The 19,681-nt window shown below is 42.2% G+C and overlaps 1 protein-coding gene across 7 annotated transcripts in view; it reads left to right on the top strand.

Moving 5' to 3' along the window:
- The window catches only part of DENND2B (DENN domain containing 2B), a 162,050-nt gene that overhangs the window by 35,296 nt on the left and 107,073 nt on the right, over positions 1-19,681 (top strand). Inside the window, exons 2-3 of one of the 7 annotated variants that reach the window (XM_072969453.1) lie at positions 3,155-3,265; positions 11,582-11,666. The exons of 3 other annotated variants lie outside the window; for them this stretch is intronic. The gene's annotated coding sequence lies outside the window, so the exon portion shown is untranslated. Of the gene's footprint in view, positions 1-3,154; positions 3,266-11,581; positions 11,667-19,681 lie in introns of those variants that run through there. 3 more of the 7 variants (XM_031681231.2, XM_072969452.1, XM_072969455.1) reach the window with 3 other exon arrangements.

Genomic DNA, 19,681 nt, shown 5'->3' with positions numbered 1-19,681 from the left:
TGAGACTCGGTATTAGCCATTCTGTAAATCTGATTGATTGATTGATTGTTTACTGTGAGGAAGGCATTCAATTAAAGGGATTGGCTTTGTTCTTTTTTACAAGTTTTTTTTCCTTTGACTACTTATGTCTTTCTTCCTATTTATTCATTCCTCTAAGTTTTCTTGTTGATCCTCCTTTCATAGTTTCAGTCAATTTTTCTGTATTGTATTTATTGAGATTTATGAGAAGCCCTTTTTAATGAGATCTCATTTCAGGCTCATTATAAAGATTAAGAAATTGAGCCATTTTTTATTTTGTGATGATGAGTTTAATTAATGGTCAGTTAATTACAAACCCCCCAACTTGGAAAATGACTTTGTATAAGAGAAATGAAATTCTAAATTCCCGTTTCATATTCGTTAAGATTAACTTGAAGTAGGAGCCCTCCCAGCATTATGCTAAGTGAATTAAGTCAGACAGAAAAAGACAAATAATGCAAGATATCACTTACATGTGGAATCTAAAAAAATACAACAAACTTGTGAATATAACAGAAAAGAAACAGACTCACAGATGTAGAAAAGGAACTAGTGGTTACCAGTGGTGAGAGGGAAGGGGGAGGGGCAAGATGGAGATGGAGGATTAAGAGGTACAAACTATCAGGTGTAAAATAAGCTACAAGGATGTGCTGTACAACATGGGGAATACAGCCAATATTTTATAATAACTATAAATGGAATATAACCTTTAAAAATTGTGAATCACTATATTGTATACCTGTAACCTGTAATATTGTACATCAACTATACTTCAATTAAAAAAATACTATAAAATAAATACATTAAAAAAAAAAAGTAGAGCCCTCCCATCAAAGGAGAAAATTTTCTATAGGACATGGCTTGTAACCGAGAGACACACATTTGGTCATGTGTCTGGAAAGCTGGCCAACTGGTACTACAGCCCCCAGGTGTGTGAATACAGTTGTACTCAAGATGTCCCCTTTCTCAGTCACTCCTCTCACTTTACAAAAAGAATACACAGCATTACTCATCCTGAATCTTGCTACTTATGTGCTTGGTGTGTGAAACTTCCTAGTTGGCAAGCAAAGGAACAATTAGAAATAAACTTAAGAAAGTGAATGACTCTGAGTAACAAATCCCTTCCAAATCAGATGGCTTTTAGTTTTTTGCTTTCAACAAAATTGAAAGAATTGTCAGTTGGTAAATCATTAAAAATAATTTTTGATAATTGATCTGTGTAATTTTGGCATTTAGCTCAGAAGGCGTGCAAAGATTGACATATTACTATGACACAATTTCTTTCATTCCTATCTGGTTATTTATGTGAACAAAGTTTCTTGGCACTTGCAACTATAAAAATGGAAAACTAATGCATTTCTAGTAAAATTTTACTTTTTATATTTAATAATATAAATTTGTGATATGTTTTGATCAAGTGCATGTTAATAATAAAGGTAATGAAAGCCCAATCCAGAAGAAAAGAATTTTTTTTAACATTTAGAGCTTACTGTCATAGGAGAATTTAAAAACATATATATAAATTTATGTACAATAGTTATATTGCAGTAAAGTATCATAGGTTGATCAGTAAAATATTTTAAAGGATAAATATTAGGATAAAAGTCTGAAGAGGAAGTAAGAATGATAAATGTACAAGGAGGAAAAAGAATGGTATAAAATTTCATGGTTATTTTGAATAAATGATGGTGGATTTTAAATCACTATGGTATTTAGATTTCATTGGATTCATTTGGATTCATTTAAGAGAGCGATGTAATAGTTTTCTTTTGAAATGTCAGTATCCATAAAGTGCCAATATTTATAATATGCCAGAAAGTATATCTTTATTATTATCTATCATGCAAAAATATAAATGTTAGTTTAAATATCTGGAAGGAGTACTTACTTTGTAAAATTTACTTAGGGCATATGTGATAAATGAACATTTACAACAGAGTAGGATACAGAGGAAAGACAAGAATAATAAGGAAAAGAGGCAAAGGAAGCCCCCTGGTCAAGAAGGCAGCCAGAGGTGGGCGCTGAGTCTTGGGGGACTGTTGGAGCTGGCCGGCAGAATAAAGGTGGGAGGGCATTCCAGGAAGGGGCAGCCAAATAGGCAGAAGGCCTGGAGGTGTAAAAGACCTGGAAAAGTTGCAGGGAGATGGCAGGAGTGGCATGAGCAAGATGACCACGTAGAGCCAGCCCAACAGGACCCTGCAGTGGGCTGGAAGGGAGAGGCGTTGGGGGTCGAGGTCTGTGCAGGGAGCTCCTGCCGAGGGCCCGGCCTGAGGTGGTGAGAACAAGAGCGATCCATTAATGGCGCTTCCTTCCCAGTGACTGTTCTACCGACTAGTAATCTGTTCATGTGTAGATGTAGAGATTCTAACTTACATTCTGCTAGGGGAGAAAAATGAGGCCCATCCGAGGTCCATTCCTCTTACAGGTTTGGTACCTTAGTGGTGATAGGCAGACTGAGATGAGTGCCAGGGTCCAGCAGTTCTCTCCACCCATTGGCCACGTGCTTGGTTGAGGCCCTCAGCTTGTCATTAGGAGGGTGACTGCAGTTTTGGAACTAAAACTTGAGATCCTTGGGCCAATAAACAGTTTTCTTTTTTTCCTGATTTGTGAATTTGTTTACATGAAAAACTTTTACAAAATTCTGCAAATTAAATCAAACTTAAAATTTACATTTACTAAATAACTCTTGTTTAAAAAGAATTCAACTGTATAAAATTCTGTGGTCCCAGAAAAGGTAGCATGTTAAGTCACTCGTGTCCGGCCCATCTGGTACTGAGAATTCTTTTGCTTTCATGATGGAGAGGCTTCCATTAATAGAAATCAGACTAGGAGTGCTATAAAATGAGACTGTATGTAGTCCTGAAAAAATTGATTACGCATTTCTAGTTTCGTTTGTTTGGGGTTTTTTTTCTTATTTAGAACATTTGTTCAGCAAAGTACTAGTACTTGATTCAATGTTTACTTAAAGCAGATTGAACAAACTCCAAAAAGAAACCATCAAAGGGTTGATTCGATACTACCCAGAAACACGAGGTGGTGAGATGAGTGGTTTTTCCACATTTTAATATTTTCCAGGATGACACTGAAAGCCCTGCCCTTAGAAAACCCTCAGCCACCTAATAATTCATTCTTCTAGGCTCTTGAGAAGAAGTGGGAGACTTATACCATTAAAAAATGCCGTGGGCCTTCCTAGGAGAGCCTGGGAAGGAACTGAGGACAGCTGTGGGAATGTAACCAGCAAGGCAAGGTAAGGAAAGCCGTGTGACTTTGAGTTCATGTGGGAAAATGTTATACTTGGCTTCATTATTGCCAGCTCTCTGCTTTCAAAAAAGTGTCTGAAAAGCCTAGCTCTTGGGGGATGATAGGAGGGCATGCTGTCAAGGAAGAACTGAGTCAGTGCAAGAGACCTGCTCCGTGTGGGTCATTGCTGGATACTTCCATAAATTCTGCTGACTGTCTCAAAGAGGACGAAATCATGACTCAGAGAAATCAAAGAACTTTCCCAAGATCCCAAATTTGAACCTAGGTTCATTTGATTCCAAAGCCCTTTCTATTACATTGTGTTGCTTCCTTGTGCTGAAATCTTGGAAGATGAATGATCTTCTGGATTGAATTAGGGAACTCATGATGTCCAGCTAATGCTCAGTACGCTTTGTTTGGAGGCGTTTGGGGAGAAGAGTAGTGCTGGTGAGGAGAGAGGTATTGAGGGGAAGATACTAGGAATTCTTCAGACTGTCTCTTGTTTCACGCAAAGGGATTTTGTGTTGTGTGGCATCTAGTCCTTGGTGGTGGTTTGAAAGAAATGGTTCCTGAATTCATTTGCTACCAGATATCTCTGGGGAGGAAAATGAGAAAAGACTAGCACACTATAGGATATTGGATTTCATAAAACGCATTTTCTGTTTGTTTGTTGATTTGTTTTTTTTTTTTTGAGACCAACATAGAATTCCTATATTTTAAAAGTTTTCCCAGGAAAAGGGACCAAGGGTAAACAAAAACCCCAAGCGTATCATCCCATCATGTAAGAAAGGGCATTTGGAAAACAGAATAATAAATAAACTAAAAACAAGTAAATAAAATAGGATAATGGGACAGCTCTTTCCAAGAAAGCACCTTATTCTCATCTTTTTCAAAATTAGGTTAGATTTAAAATATTTTGAATCAAGAAAAGTTACAGCATAAAATGTATTGATGTGTTTGTCATTTTGGGAATTTTTATTTGATAGTGCACCATTAGGAGAAGCTTGACTGTCCAGCTTGCTTCACATTTTATTTTATGACAGTGACTGTTGATAGTCCATTTCAACAGGTATGTTGATGAAAACAGTATCAAGAATTAATGTAATTCACTCAGTATGGGATATTCTGGTGAATGGAGAGAAGAGGGTGAGAACAGTTGTCAGGCTTTCAGTTCTGTGGCCAGGCTGAGAAGAGAGCAGAAGTCATAGTGCTGGTGTCTGACTGGTGGAGCCTCCAGGAAGAGTGCTGTACAGACCTGTCTGCCACCACTTTTTGTGCCAGGTGAGGGCGAGGGCACGGCATGCAGGACCCTTACTGCCCATTATCGATCGGGAAGGAATTTATTTGAGAGGGATGCTGTAGATGGTTAAAAAAAAAAAAACTGTCATCATGGCCTGGACTAGTATTTAAGAGAACCACTCCTCTAAAGGAATTATCCTGTTTGGTTCTCCAAGATAATCTAAAGGCAGAGGCACAGACAAAGGCCCATTGTTTTCTCCCGGGCAGCTGTTTATTGCATCGGGGCTAAGAAGGGGTGTGGAAGCCCGACAGCCTGTGGCCTAGGTGCTCAGGTTTGGAGGTGGTCCTGCTGCTCTGCCTAGTTATTTTCTTCTGACTCTCTTGGGCAAACTGCATTTTACTCCAAGTGTTAACTTCACCTTCTACTTGGTCTCCATGCCTGGGAGTTTTGTAAGCGCCGAGTGCCTGGGAACAGGAAAAAAGCCCAAGAGCAGCTTGGGAATTCCCCATCGCCCCCAGCCTGCCTGCCTATCTTGTCCAAGGGAGCACCTACCTTCTGTGTTTCCAGGCCTGTTCTGGGGAAGTGTGTGTTTTGGCCTCTCTGGAGCAGGGCACGTTAGCTTCCCTTGGCCTGTTTACATTAGTTTGGTCCTTTCTGCCTTTAATTACAGATGAAGCCTAGGGTGGGGGATTTCCCTGTTTCAGTGGAGCTTACTCCTTCCTTTTGTCTGCTTTCTCAATTTTTCCACCTGGGAGAGAGCCCCCTCCCACCCCCCTTTAAAATACTTTTCTTGTCTTAACTCCTTGTCTCTTAGACTCCGCCTAGTGAGTGAATCACTTCACAATCAGGAAGCAATCCATCTGTCTCCCCAGATTCTCTTTTGCTGCGTTCTGTGACTGTCAGCCCTTTTCCCATTTGCCCATCGCTGCCTCAGTAGTCAGTACCCACCTTTAAGAAGGGAAATAGCTGGACTGGGACTGCTTATTGAGCTGAAGTGTTGAGGCAGGATTTCCTAGTTCTTTGGAATGTGTATCTTGGCTGCTCAACTAGAAAGTAAACCCTCTGAGGTTAAGAGCTCCAGGTTCGTCCTTTCTCTTCCCCCAGTGGGGAAGGGGACCACCAGTGGCGGAATTTGCCCGTGCGGTTACCTCATCCTTGCTCCCATGTCAATCTGCCCAGGAGAGCTGCAGCAGGGCGCTGCCACGCCCTCTCTGAGACTGACCTCACTGTGTGCTCTCAGGGATCATGGCTCACAGGAGTGCCAGAGAGAAACCTTTTGCCCCCCAGGGGCAGTGGTAGAGGCCTGCCTTAGACCTCTTGGCTTTTTGTGGAAGCCTTTCTTTTCTTTTTTTTCATTTGACACAATGGAGGGATCCTATCTACCCTTTGAGGCCTTTTCTTTCTTAAAGGTCCCTGAAAAGCTCAAGTGAATTTTCCTTGGTGGTAATACCTTTCCCATTCAACAGCTTTCACACATTTTGGAGAGTTTTCTCTCTTGGATAATTCAGGTAGGTTTTTTTTTTTTTTTTTCCAACCAGTGGACCTAGTTCTATAATAGTGACTTCTTCCATCCCCCAGTCTTCCTTCAGCTGATTGATCTTGGTGCTCTTTTTTTTTTTTTTTTTTTTTTTTTGCATTTGGAAGAACCTTGTTTGGGTCCCTTGAGTTCTCTTCCACTTCCACTCATGATGCTCCGTGATAGTGGTTCTCTGCCTCTAGCCTGTCTACCCTCTCCTTGAGTTCCTAGGCGTTCCCATCTTACTCCTATGATTTCCTGTCTTCATGACTTGGTATTTTGATGTATCTTCTGGTTTCTGTTTAGTCAGTTCTTAGATGATAGTTTATTTACATTCACACTTAGATCTACAATCCTATTTTAAAATCTGAACTAAGGAAAAATTCTGATTCCTTTGTCCCTAGCTTGTCCTCAGTTTCAGATTGCATTTCCCTCTTTAGTAGCCCATCTGCTGGCCTTTGCAGTGGTTTTCTCTTCCCTGTGTTCTGTGCCTACCTCACTCCCACAGTCTTCCCCTGCGGCGTACATCACAGAGGAAATATTTAGTTAGTCTCTGCCAAACATTTTGGCTGTGTTGTTTTGCTTAAGGAGACAGGCAGATAAACTGTTTTGATTGTTGGTCTTGGTGCTCCAGGGCAGATGTTTCTCCTATAACGGAGGTATTGTGGTCAGTTGGAAAGAGTGCTGGCCTAAAGGACGGAGCAGTGGATTCTAACCCCTGCTGCGCTGCTAATTTGCAGTGTGATCTTGCGCAAGACACATTTCTATGTCTCAATTTCTTTTTGTCAAAAGGGACCTTATGATAAAGAGGACAGGAATCTATGGATGTGAGATGGGGTCCCAGAGAGTCAGCCTGGGGGATCAAGGAGAGCCGATAAGCTAAGGCAGAGAGCCATGACCGTGAGTATCATTAGTGGAACCAGAAGGAAACACAAATCTAAATAGAGATAAAATTAATATGTCTAGTCACTTTGTGAAAGTATAAACTGTGATAACAAAGTGGTGGAAGTTCTCTGACAAGGATGACTCCAGGAGATAACTGCCTCATTAGACTGCTGGGCTTGCTCTAGGTCCACACCTGTTTGCTGTCACCCTTGGGATGTGGGAGGCTGGGCCTTCAGTGGGTTCAGTTCCAGAATTCTGCCTCCCACCTTCCACCTCCTTCGTAAACCCAGGAATATTTGAAACTCAGCCCAGATCTTCACCTGGCTTTGATTTCCCCATCATGTGGAGAATGGTCCTTGGAAGTTGTAGTTTCCAGAAACCTTAAATGTTTGCTAACACGTCCAACTTGAGCATTTGTTGATCACTCCTTCTGTGCGTGGCTGCGTTCCAGTTCTTGTGCCCCGGGGGTGGTATGATTTGGTTCCAGCAAGGAAGTGGGGAATATTTGGGGGATCCTATCACCAGGAACTAGGAAATAAAAGTAGACAGAAGAACTGAGATGCTCCTTTGTCGTTTGTGAGAGGCAGGTCTTTGATGAAGAACAAAGAGGTTTAACGTCTGCCTGTGTAAACCGTGGCCCTCGCACACATACTCAGGCAGAGCTGCATTTCTTCCTGATCCCTCCCTGTCCCCTTCTGAAATGATTGTGGGATTCAGTTGAGTCTTGCCTAGTTTATACTTTTTTCTTTCCAATTAAAGATTTGTATTGGTTTCTTCCAGTGCAGGCTTGGAAGACAGTCTTCAGAGTCTTTTGCTGCCCTGTGATCCTTTGTCAGGCATAAATCAGCAGAAAGTCCAGTAAATGGGTGCAGAGGGATACCTGTCTCTGCGGGGTTAGTATTAAGGACTGCATTTACTGTTGTTACACCTAACCCTGGGAGGCTCTCAGGCTGCTGAAACTTACTAGAGAAAGTCATGGAGCTGAGTAGAATAGTTCTGGGGAGAGGAGTTACTCTGTACACTCTCAACTAGGCCTTCTTTGCTATTCTGCAATCCTTTAAGATATCTTTAAGTACCTGTGACACATGCCGCAGTGCTCATTCCCTTTTTTTTTTTTTTTTTTTTTTTTTTTTTTGGTGCTCCTTAACCTCTGATTCCATCCTGACTCTACATCACCAGTGAGGGAGCCTTCTATTTTGCTGAGACTGTTAGGGCTAGGTGACGTGAAACTCTGGGATAGTCCCTTTTCTTTAGATAGCTAGGTATCCTGTTCATCCAACACCAAGAGAACAGGCATAGGCATTTCCCGTAGGCTCTATAGATGTGTTTATTTTGAATGCCAGTGTCATTTGGGTGGAATGATGGACTTGATAAGAGTTGGGAGCCCACGTCTGGCTATTTGGTACTTTCCCCCCTCCCGCTTGTTCTTTAACCAAGTTATCCTCCGAAGATCGTGCGGTTGGTAGCTGCCGTGTAATACCTGATGTGTCCTCCCCACCACTCCGGTTCTGGATACTCTGCCTTCTATGTCTCTCACGAATCATAGCTGCTCATACAGTTCCCCCTCAGGTAGGTGTCTTTCCAGTCTTACTCGCATCCTCTTTAATCCTCCTCTTCTATTCTCTTCCTCTCCTGCCTATTTTGCTACTTCGATAAATACCCTCCTTGTCCCCTTCCCTCTTTGATTGCGGAGTGAAAGCTAGCCCCAGTCACAGCTGATAAGCGTGACACCAAGAATACTCCGGAAAGGAAAGCCACATATTCGGGAGTGAGATGAGCCGATGTGAAGAGTCATTGCTGTCGGTCTTGTCCTTGGGAATGCCTTTTCAGGTCTCTGATGATACCTGTCTTTCAATTAACTTGTCCTTCTTCCTGGACCACAATTTTAGGATACATACAAATTATTTAATTTTTTCTCTTATGTTTTGTTTTATTGTAAGTATTTAGTTACATGGGTAATTTTTTTTTTGTATCTTTACTATATTTAAACAGTATTTTAGCTATGTTGTTCAGTATTGAGTTTATCTGGGTACCCAGCTACCATATCTAATACTGTTTCTTTGGGAAAATGTCTTCAACTTATAAAAATGACTGACTTGGAGTGTTCAATGAAAGCACAGTCTTCACCCTCTGGCCCTCCTGGTGATGCTGCTGTGGAAGGGCTGACTCCACTGCTACTGTGTGTTGAGGAAGAACACTGCTTCCCAGGGGTGCCTGGAGCTGGACCGGGAGAGCTTGGTCCTTCCTTTTTCTGAGTCTCTGAGTGGCAGCTAGGATGGCTGGAGTGTGCCATGCCTGACTTCTCTCTCTCTCTTCTTTTTTTTTTTTTTTTTGCTATGTGTCACTTCAGGAAATACTTTAGCTTAAAGCCTGAAGAAGTCCCCCCACTTTGAAAATCATGAACTAATTATGACAGGGCCACATTCTTTTAACATGTTGTCTAGTGGAGTTAATTGAAGTATCCCCTCCTATTTTCGAGTCGGCAGTAATACATTCTTGTTGTGATGCAATGTCAGGTCTCAAATGGAAAGCTTCTTGTTTGAAGCTGTGTGTTTCCAGTGGGGTAAGTCTGCTGCCAGTTTATGAAAACTGACGATGTCCCTGTGCTCTGTGTGTAGCATCTCCTTGTGGAATTGTGCCCGACGCAGTGAGGCCAGAAAAACCTAAAGGTAAGGCGTTTGGAGCAGAGAAAGGTTGATTGCAGGGCCAAGCAAGGAGGCCAGGTGGTTTGTGCTCAAAAAACCCAGACTCCCCGATGAGGGCAGCAGGGTGTGTGGCTTTCTTCTGATTGGTTGGTGTTGAAGTAACGGGGCACTGCTGCAGGAATCTTGTGTTCACCCTGAAGTTGCCATCCTCCACCTGGGTGGGATCTTCCTTTCTGCGGAAGAACTCAAAGACAGTGTTATGTGTATTCCTTGAGGAGGAAGCAGGCTTCTGCCCCAAGGCTGCACTATCATTTCTGGACTGCTCCCCCCTTGTTTCTGCGTTCCCTCCTTTCCCTGATTAGCAACTGTTTGAATCTGCTCTTTGGGACTCAGTGGGGGGTCAAGGAGGCTAAATGAAGTCTATTTCCTACAAAAGAGAAGTGAGGGACAGAAAGGATTTGTACCAGGAGGACCTCACTGGGTCCTGCTCTGTTTCAGAATGAACAATTCAGCAAAATGGAACAAGTTTTTGAATAAAATCCCAAGTTCTACTAGGTTCCAAGTGACTGAGAATTTCCTGTTAGAGTGGCAAAGTTTAACCATGTTTTTGCCTGGGGATAGTATGTGTCATGTCGTTCTAAAGAAGTATTGTCTGGAGCTGAATACCTTTTTTTTAAATTTGGCTTTCTTTCTATGGTGCCCAGAGATGGTTTGAGGTCATCTTTAGTCTTGTCTCTTTGAAAAAAGCAGTGTGCATTTTATTCAAGGTATGGAAGTAAAACCTGTGGCTACAGGACAGGGTGAAACTAATGATTCTGATAAGTAGCAAACCGTTTACCTTTGTCTCACTGGCCCCAGGCTGTAAGTCACTGAACTAACTAGCTACAGACACTTATTGTGCAATCTTGAGGTGGGGATGGGCTAAATCCCAGAGGCTGGAAGGCAGACATGTGGCTACCAGAGAGATGAGGTCAGCTGGTTTACGGGTGTTGTGGAGGGAGGGGGGATTCCAGGTGCTCAGCCTCCTTCCTGCACGTGGGGGTGTCTGAAGCCACCCCCGTCATCCCCGATCCTGTTGGCAGCCAAGGCCTTTGCGTGGGAAAATGCTTCGTCTAATTCTTGCCTCCTGCTGTCCCCACAGAGACCTGAGATTGGAAAGGGTCTTTGACCTTGGCTGTGGGAACAAAGCTTTGAGGAATGAACAGGCATGTGTGTCTCTGTGTGCCTGTGTGTATTTTGCGTTAATGCTGACAACTGACTGCCAGTTGGTCAAACTGGGGTTAGGTATGAGAGGAAAAGGGGAATCTGGGTTTTGGGGAATCTGTTTTAGGAATTGCCCTTTTCTTGGAAGAGAAAGCAGTTTATGATTTAACTTTTAATTAAAATTATCTGATTATTTGCTTTTGATACTCTTGATGTGGATACTTAGCACACAACAGGAGGGCATTCCTCGTAACTTCCTTTCTGGGTTCTGCTGCTTCCCCTGTGCTTATCCTAGAACAGAGCCCCCCAAAGCCATAACTTGTGACATATCAGAGAGAGCACTTCTGCAGGGAAGATCTTCCTCTTTGCTGAGCCTTGCCTTGTGTATGGGTTTCTGGGAACTGAGGTGGGGCTCCTCGGGAAGCCTGCAGCTCGCAGTAGGAATGAAAAAGCTTTATATCCCTTGAAGCAGGACGGAGGGAACAGGGCTGGGAGGCACTGGAGCCCACGAAGCCCGCCTGCTTACCATCTTTGTTCTCCTGTCAGATGCGGGACACCCGCTGTGGTTTCACCCTCTTCCCCCAAGATGTGGATGAAAAAAAAAGAAGCCTTTGCTTGGAAGGCAGGTGATAAAAGCACCAGCAAAGCTTATACTAAGAGGGTCACACATCCCCATCCCAGGCCTGCCTTGGGTTTCTTTGGGGCCATCGACGGCTTAGGGTTTCTCTAAGAGTCTTGCTCTCATTCAGTATGGCTGCTGCTTACCAGAAGCCAGGCTTGTAATGTCCAGGCGTGTTCCCACCACTGTACTTCTCTCTTCTTTTGGGCTTTCAGACACGAGGACCTTCAAGTTCTCCGAGCTGCAGAAATCTTTCTTCTGAGAGCCTAGTTCCTCCCCTTCTGGGCCCAGGAAGCTGTGGTAAGCTCTTTTCCTTCTCAGCTGGGCACTTCTGGGAAGCTGTCTGCATTCCTTTCTGCCCAGCTCTCTGCCCCTGGGGCTCTGTGGGGGTGTGGCTGTGACGCAGAATGCCAAGACAGTTCCATGGAGACCAGCCCCTGAAGATAACCAGGAGTTTGAATGTGGAATTGCCCTTTCTTGCAGTCTTGCAAACCTGGAACCAGGAGCTAGTTTTTCAAGGGGTGTGGTATGGTATTGATTCTCCTTAAAACTTTCTCTGAATTGCTCCCTGTCTCCTTGCGACTCTGGAAGGGAGGGAGTGATGAGGAGGGTTAGTGCTCAGTTCCTGTGATCTTTCTTGGGCTCTGGAGGTGGGTGCAGCAGATGTCTTCTGTGAGGAAGGAGCTTAGAGGCAGGTGAGAGCATCAGCGTGTCTTCTGGGTGTCTTTCCAGTCTGGCTATATTGACACTGAGGGTGGTGACAACATGTGTTAACACCCCTCAGCAGGGATGGCCATCCAGAGTCCCACCTCCAGTTTGCTGGCTCTCTAAGGATGAGAAGCATTTTTGCAGCTGCCAGCCCTCAGTGGCATGCCCTTTAGAGCTGTCCATGCCCTGGCAGGTTACAGAGCTTTCCCATGGATGTGCTGCCTCTATGGGGCTTAATTTGAAGCAGACCTACCTCAAGGGCCCAAATCTGAAATGTACATTACATACAAAATTACTGCTAGTTTTGGCTCCTCTTCCTTCTGCATTTCTCTCTTGCCTTTACCTCCCCGTCACTGTGAGGGTTGTAAACAGCTGCTGCTATCACAGGGCTAATCAGGACTGATCAGGATTAAGAATGGAGCGAAATATAAGTAAATGTTACAGAGCATACTGCCCTGATGTGCTCAGGCTCATCCTTAGGGAAGAGTTTGATTTGAACCTGTGGTGGAGGGGTGAACAGAGTGGGTGAAAGTTGGGAGGAAAAAGTGGGAAGGAACTTCATGAGTTGGAGGAGTATTGATTCCACCCCTTCGTTCTCCCCTCCCTGCACCCCCAACATTTCCTGTGAGTGGTCAAGGGCAAAAAGTCTTGCTTTTCACCAGTCAACAATACTAGCTGAATTTTTCAGTTTAACCAACACTGTGATTCGAATATTATATAAAGCTTGTTTTCTCTCTGAGGGAATTTATAATCTATTGGAAGAGACAAAATTTGTTAAACAAATAGAGACTGTTAGAGATCTTACCTGTGTTTGGTTACTGTGACCGTGTTTATAGTTCAGAAATAAGGCAGTTTTGTCTTAACACTGCAGGAAAACTTTCTTGGAGGAGGCAGGGATCTTTTCTGGTCTTTGAAAGTTGAATCTACTTTATATAAGCAAGGGAGAGGTGGGGAGTGTTGTGGTTGTGGAGAACAGCAAGAGCATAGAGCATGTGGCTCTCCGGGGTCCCCGCGATGGTCTGTCTTGGGAGTGGGAGGTCCCAACTCTGCACGTTCTGCCTTGGTGCTTAGGAGATGAGAGGTGATGCAGTGAAAGTGGAGTTTTGTGGAAATCACTCTTGTAGAAGAAAGTAGGCGAGGACAGAGATTGGCTGACAGTCAGGAGACCCATTAAAGACTATGGGTCATTCGCAGCAGGAATAGAGAGAAAGGGGGTGAATCCTAGAGAATTTTCAAAAGTTGAAAAGGTAGGACTAGACATGGGATCTTAAGGATGCAGTTGAGGGGAAAAACAGAGGATGCCAAAATTTCTTCCCTGAGAAAGTTGACCATTACTGGTGTCTTATGTTTATGAAGTGCTGTTCAAAGCACTTTTTCATTCAGCAAGTATATCAGAGTTATCTGGACTCCTTGTTCACCCAGTCTGGCTTCATTTTCCAGATGGGGAGATTAGAACCAAGAAAGGAGAGGGTACAGTTCCAACTCACAGGACTGTTTAATGGGTACACCGGCACCTCCAATCTTGGCCTTCTATTTCCTAGGGGAATTTTAAGACACGAGTAGCAGAGGAAGGAGTGTGAGGTCAGAGAAAAGCCCTGTCCAGCTGGGTGACATTAGGTGATTACCAGTTTTTCTGCACAAAATGAAGCTTATTCAGAAGCTTCAGACTAAATCAGTGGTTCTACTACTAAGAATTCTTTTTGAGAGCACTAGATGAGGAATGTGGATTCCTTGGCTCCTTTTTAGTTCTGAGATTCTTAAGAGTGCACAAAAATAATGTGTATGAGAAGTATTGAATTGGGTTTCCTCAGAGACTGTGGCTGGTTTCCAGGGTGGTGCCTTTCTAAGGGACTTTCAACAGTACTTTGATTCCCCATGATTTTCACCTTACAGACTGACCACAGAACCTAACTCGTGAGGACACAACTCTGCCGTTAGTAGGCTGTGGCCAAGATTTGAACTCACTGTTCGTAGAGTTACACTTATGGCTCTGTTTGTGTTATCCATGTCCTCTCCCCACCACCTCTTAAAACACACATACACTTTTCTCCATTCCACTCTCTCTCTCCTTCCTTTCCTTTTCCATTCTTTCTCCTTCACTGTTTTTCTCATCTTATTCCCCTTCCTCCATCTCTGTTCTCTCCACTCCTGTCTGTCTTGTTGTCTAAATAACTTCCTGTGTTGGAACAGCTTCCCGTCTTGGTTAAACTCAGACATGACCACAGCAGAGCACCTGGGAATATTCTGTTTTGTCTGTATTCCCTGATGTGGTGGCTGGTGCTTGGTGATCCGAGCCAGAATCTGGGAGTCATTCTGGACCCTTCCTCACCTCCACGGTCAGTCACCCTTTAAGATCTTGCTTTCTATGCAAAGAGCTCTTGATCCTCCCTCCTCATGTTCATTCTCACTTCCCCGTGCAGCAGGAGAGGGAGCAGAGAGTGCCATCATGGTCGAAGAAAGAAAAATACAGAGGAGGGTCACCTTCATTGTCCTCAGAAACATTTTGCAAACCTTCAAAGCCCAGTTTAGTCTCCGTCTTTGCCTCTCACAGCTGTCTGTGGGCCTCTGACCCTCTGTGATGGGCTGGTCGCTGTGCTTCTGCTGGCTGTGTTTGGTGAAATCCTGAGTCTGAAAAGGAACACTGATTTAGGAAGCAGTGGTTACTCTCTTGGGAGCACAAAGGCAGAGTCAAGCCTCATGTTCTTGGTGGAGTTTCCCTGAGTAGCCTTCCCCTCCTTAGCTCCTGTGAGCCTTCTCCTTGGAAGAGGTGTGTCCATGTGTTACCGATGGCGGTTGTCACCTGCAGTGATGACAAGTGGCTGCAGTCTTTCACCACCTGGAGGACTCTCCCGTGGGTGGCTTTCTTGGCTTGCTCAGGTTTGAGGAGAGCCAGTGTCTCCCTAGAGCCTCTGGAGTCCCACGGCTTGTGAGAAAGAAGTCTTCTGCTGGCATCTGCTGTACTAGGGACACCTTGACTCCTTGTTTTTTGTTTGTTTGTTTTTACTCTGCCTTCATCCTCCTAATGATGCTGTCATTAGCAGCGTTAGCTAACCCGTTATATTGCGTATAGGCAATCCCAGTAACCCAGGTAAGGAATATAGGCTTTCTGAATTTTCTTCTTTCCTTCAAAGGCTAAGTGGTACTCAGATGTGTTCTTTGACATTCCCGGGAGTAATGCCCAGGAATTCCCCCAGATATGCTGTTCTCAGACTTCTAAACAAGCGTCCTCCTATTTCTGTCCTTCAGAATCTTAAATTGCACTCCCCTCTCCCTGCATGTTCCTCTCTTTTCCCTCTCATCAGCTCACCCATCTTCCTTACCTTGAAACCTGGGGTCTGATTTTTTCCCCCTATTACACAGATTTCTCTGTGTTGATCTCTAAGAGGATGAACGTTTATAAGCACCTCTTTTTATACAAAACGCAAACTGGCTCTATTTTACATAAGAATGGGATACACCTAGTATGTGTATTGTTAAGGAAGGAGTTAATCTTTGCATAAATTTGAAACTTCTAGGTTCTTATCCTTGGGAGGAAAGAGAGACTATGGTTTAAAAATGGCATCTTCTACTATAGGACATTGACTTTTATTCAGTACGACACTTATCTGTAGACCAGGACCACCTTCCTCGTTCCTGGGATAAGAACTGAATTTTGAGAGGCCATGCTCTTCCCTCCTCCTGATTCTTCATAAGTCCTTAGAGGAAGCGTCATAGTTTCCCATTATGGGAGATATGCTGGGATGTATACATTCCAGCAGTGCCTCACCGAGCTGAAATGCTGCATTCCTGCTGTCTAATGTTTCAGTTACAACAGGCAAAGCCAAGGCCTTGCTCACAACAGCTATCTGATGACAGCTTAGTATAGAAGGTTAAAGAGCCAAAGAATTCACTCTGATGGTTAAAAATATCATTTTGTAATTCTGATCATGGTGAACCATGGTTTGGGGAGATGATGGGTAAGAATTGTTGGGATTCCTGAGCTTTTCTGTGTCCTCGCTAGAGCTTGGATGGTCAGAGCCCCAAAGGAGAGGTTCTGAGTAGCAGGAGGGACACAGGGCAGATCGGGCCAGGGTCAGCTGTCTCTTCTGCGAGCTTTCTAGATCTCATCTAGCTGCTCGTTTCCAGAGACGACTCCATGGGGAATCACAGCGGTAGTTTTGTCTCTTCCTCTTCTGTGGGAGGACTTAAGGCGCTCACGAACCAGACATGTTATCTTATTTCTCAGTTTGAGGAGCTCCACAGACTTCATTTTCTTTTTTGTCTTCAGCATACTTGCCTGTGATGTTATTAGGACTGTATTTACTCCTGGGTCTACCAATACAGTGTATGTCCCCTTGATACACTGTTCTAACCAGAATGGAGCAAAGTAAGACATGGACCTCATTTGATCTGGACTCTGTGTTTCAGTCGGTGAACTCAAAATCACATTGACCCATCAGTTAACACATATTGAACCATTCCTCAAGTCTCTTTCATTTATACCATTTCATCCTGTTGTCATGCAGTTTTTTTCTAAACTTAAGTGTAAACTATCTTTTGTACTTTTAAAGTTTCATTTTGTTATCCTTAACCTGTGGTTCTAGTTTGTGGAGGCCTTTTTTGGGGGATTCTCTCTAGTACATTAATTATCCCTCCCAATTGGTTTGTCATATGCATTTTTGATAAGCATGCCTTACCCAAGTTATTGATAAAAAGGGTGACCATGGTAGGATCTAGAACAGATGGGCATGTCCAGACTTCTAGGAGTTCCAGAGCACTCCTTCCTAGTTGATTTGGATCCATTTTGCTCATCCATTTGGACCCAGCTGTCCTGAGTTACCAGATCCTGCCGCTGCCAGTGCATTTAAGTTTTACCCGCAAGATCAAGAGAGATTTTTCTGAAGTCCAGATAAATTGTGTCCCAGCATTCTTTGATGTATATGTGTGCATATGAATGTATTTATTTATATGATACTTATATGTCATATACAAATATATATCATGTAAATATGTGTGCATATTATTTTTAAACCCCCAGACTACTGTTTATGGACCACATGCTATGTCTTGTTGAGTGTTTTACATATATTATCTCCTTTATTCTCTACTATAATTAATTCCATGTTAATTTCATTAAATAAAACTAATGAATTTTTTAGCATGGCTGTACTTAATCTCCAGTGATCAGTGTTTCCTTCCCTGTGTCCTTGCTACTTTTCATATTTCGTATACTCTGTTCTGGAGTTTTGCCCATGATATTGCCTACTTAATAAATACTTATTGAGCATTTGTTACGTGTAAAGAAAGCACTGCATTACAGCCTGTTGGAAATTCAGAGATGAATAAGAAATGATCCCTTTGCTTAGAAGAGCTTACATGTGATTAAAAATATGAAGGAATAAACCCTGGCTTAGTTGGGGAAGGAGGGAAAGCAAAAAGGACACACCAAAAAAAGAGTCCTGAGTGTGACTGGGACACTGAAAGTAGCTCACCTACAAAGTTCTAAGTGGAAGTCTTTGGAAACCAGGTTCTAACATGTTAGAACCTCTTTTCAAAAATGGAAACTATCTACTTGACTGACCATTTAAAATCCTATCCCAGCACTTTTTTGGAGTGTCTTCCTGTGTTTGAGGGTGAGGAGAGGCAGACCTGAAAAGAGGGTCCAGTTTTGCAGTCTTTGATTTAAAGAATATTATTAAAAACATAGAGAGTATGGATTTTAATATGTACAGTTTAAATGTGAATATGCACATGCCTACCATGCAGCTTAATAAAGAAAACATTACCATTAGCTTTGAAATCTCCTATGTGCCCTTATCAATAATTGAATTACTTTTAGAAAATAAATATATATGTTAAATTGTAGAAGTGAAATAGTGGCAGTGTGGAGTATTTAGAACTTAGTAAGAAGGAAAAAAATTGCTAACGTGATTATTGTTTTGGTATGATTTCCTTTTTTTGTGTGTGTTTTTACATTTGAATGTAGTTACAGTTGTGTCACGCATAATTAGCATTGTCCGATGCTGTTCAAGTCTTCACAGTCACTTTTTAAATAAGTAGTACATGTATGTATTGCAAATTCAAAAGGTACAAAAAGGTGTACAGTGAAAAGCAAGTCTTCCACCTTCTCTTCTCTTGTTTCCCTAGAGTCAATCATTGTTACTAGTTTGTGGATTATAGTCATTTTCTTTTAATGGCCGCACAATACTCCATCTGGTGCAGTGTTTTTCAGCCAGCAGGTCATCATTAGTGGGTTGGGAAATCAATTTTGTGGAGTTTTACAAGCTTTGTTGTTTTCTTAATGAAATAGATTAGGATAGAAAATAGAGAGCATCACACATAATAAAGATAAGTATTGTTTGGAGAAACATTTTTGGTTCAGTTTTGTACACAAACACACACGTGCATACATGCTCTCTCATACATGCTCATACTATGTTACTGGGTAAAACGTATGTTTTTACTGTGGGTCATGGTCAAAAAAAATTTGAAATTTACTGATCTAGTAATGACTGACATGGAGCTTTTTTCTAATTTTCAGGATTATAAATAATGCTGGGAATGTGCATTTTTTTTTCACATACTTAGGAATTTTATTTGGGACAGCTTCCCAGAAGTGAGGCCACTGAGTCAAAGGGTATGAGCATTTTAATTGATCTAGCCAAGTTACTTTCCAGAAGTTGTATCACATTTTCTGTTTACTAAATGCCACCTGTACTTTGTTCAGCATAGGTTATTTTTATTTTAATACAGACATTTTTTCTATGCATTATATATGTGATATATATGTTTTTAGCAAGTAGAATAATTACTTTTTCTCCAAGTAATACAAAGTGAACACTGCCCAGTTTTACTAAATATTCTTCTGTAGCTGTGGTTCTTATTTTGGGGCAGCTTTCCTTGGATGTAGGGTGTGAAGCGCGACCACTCTTGCTCTCAAACTTGAGTCATTCTTACTTGCCTTTTGTGATTTGTGCTGTATATACATTCATCTATTTATCTTTAAATTGGCTTTTTAAAAACTTCTTAATTTTAAATAATTTTAGACTTGCATAAAAGCTGCAAAGACAGTAGACATTCCCCTAGTCTTATGTAACTATGGTACATTTATCAGCTAGGAAATTAACATTGGTATACTGTAAACTAGACTTTGAGTTTCATTAGTCTTTCCTGGTGAGGTCCTTTTCCTATTCCAGGATCAAATCCAAGATCCTACATTAAATTTAGGTGTTGTGTCTTAGTCTCCTCCAGTCTATGGCCATTCTTCAGTCTGACTTTGTCTTTTATGACCTTGAGACTTTTTTTTTTTTTAGATGGAAGCATCAAATTATATTTGTATATATAAATTGATATATATATTGTATAAAAAGAAATAAAAACATGAGAGCAAAAATTTATCAAAAGCCAAGCCAATCTGCAAGAAGAAAAGAATTTTTAGTAGCATATAATAGATGAAATTAAAACTCAACATATGCATCAGAGAACAGATAAAACCCAGGAAAACACAGAATTAGTGTGGTAGGAAAAAAAAGATCTGAATAAACATCCCAGAATATAGCATAAAAAGACTTGAAGGTGGAAAATAGAAAATAAAGGTTGAATGAAATACATGGAGAGCAGAGAGAGAA

Source organism: Vicugna pacos, chromosome 10, assembly GCF_048564905.1.
Source record: "Vicugna pacos chromosome 10, VicPac4, whole genome shotgun sequence".
NCBI classification, from domain to species: Eukaryota; Metazoa; Chordata; class Mammalia; order Artiodactyla; family Camelidae; genus Vicugna; species Vicugna pacos.
The sequence above is the reverse complement of the archived record's forward strand: the minus strand, read 5'-3'. Positions and strand labels throughout refer to the sequence as shown.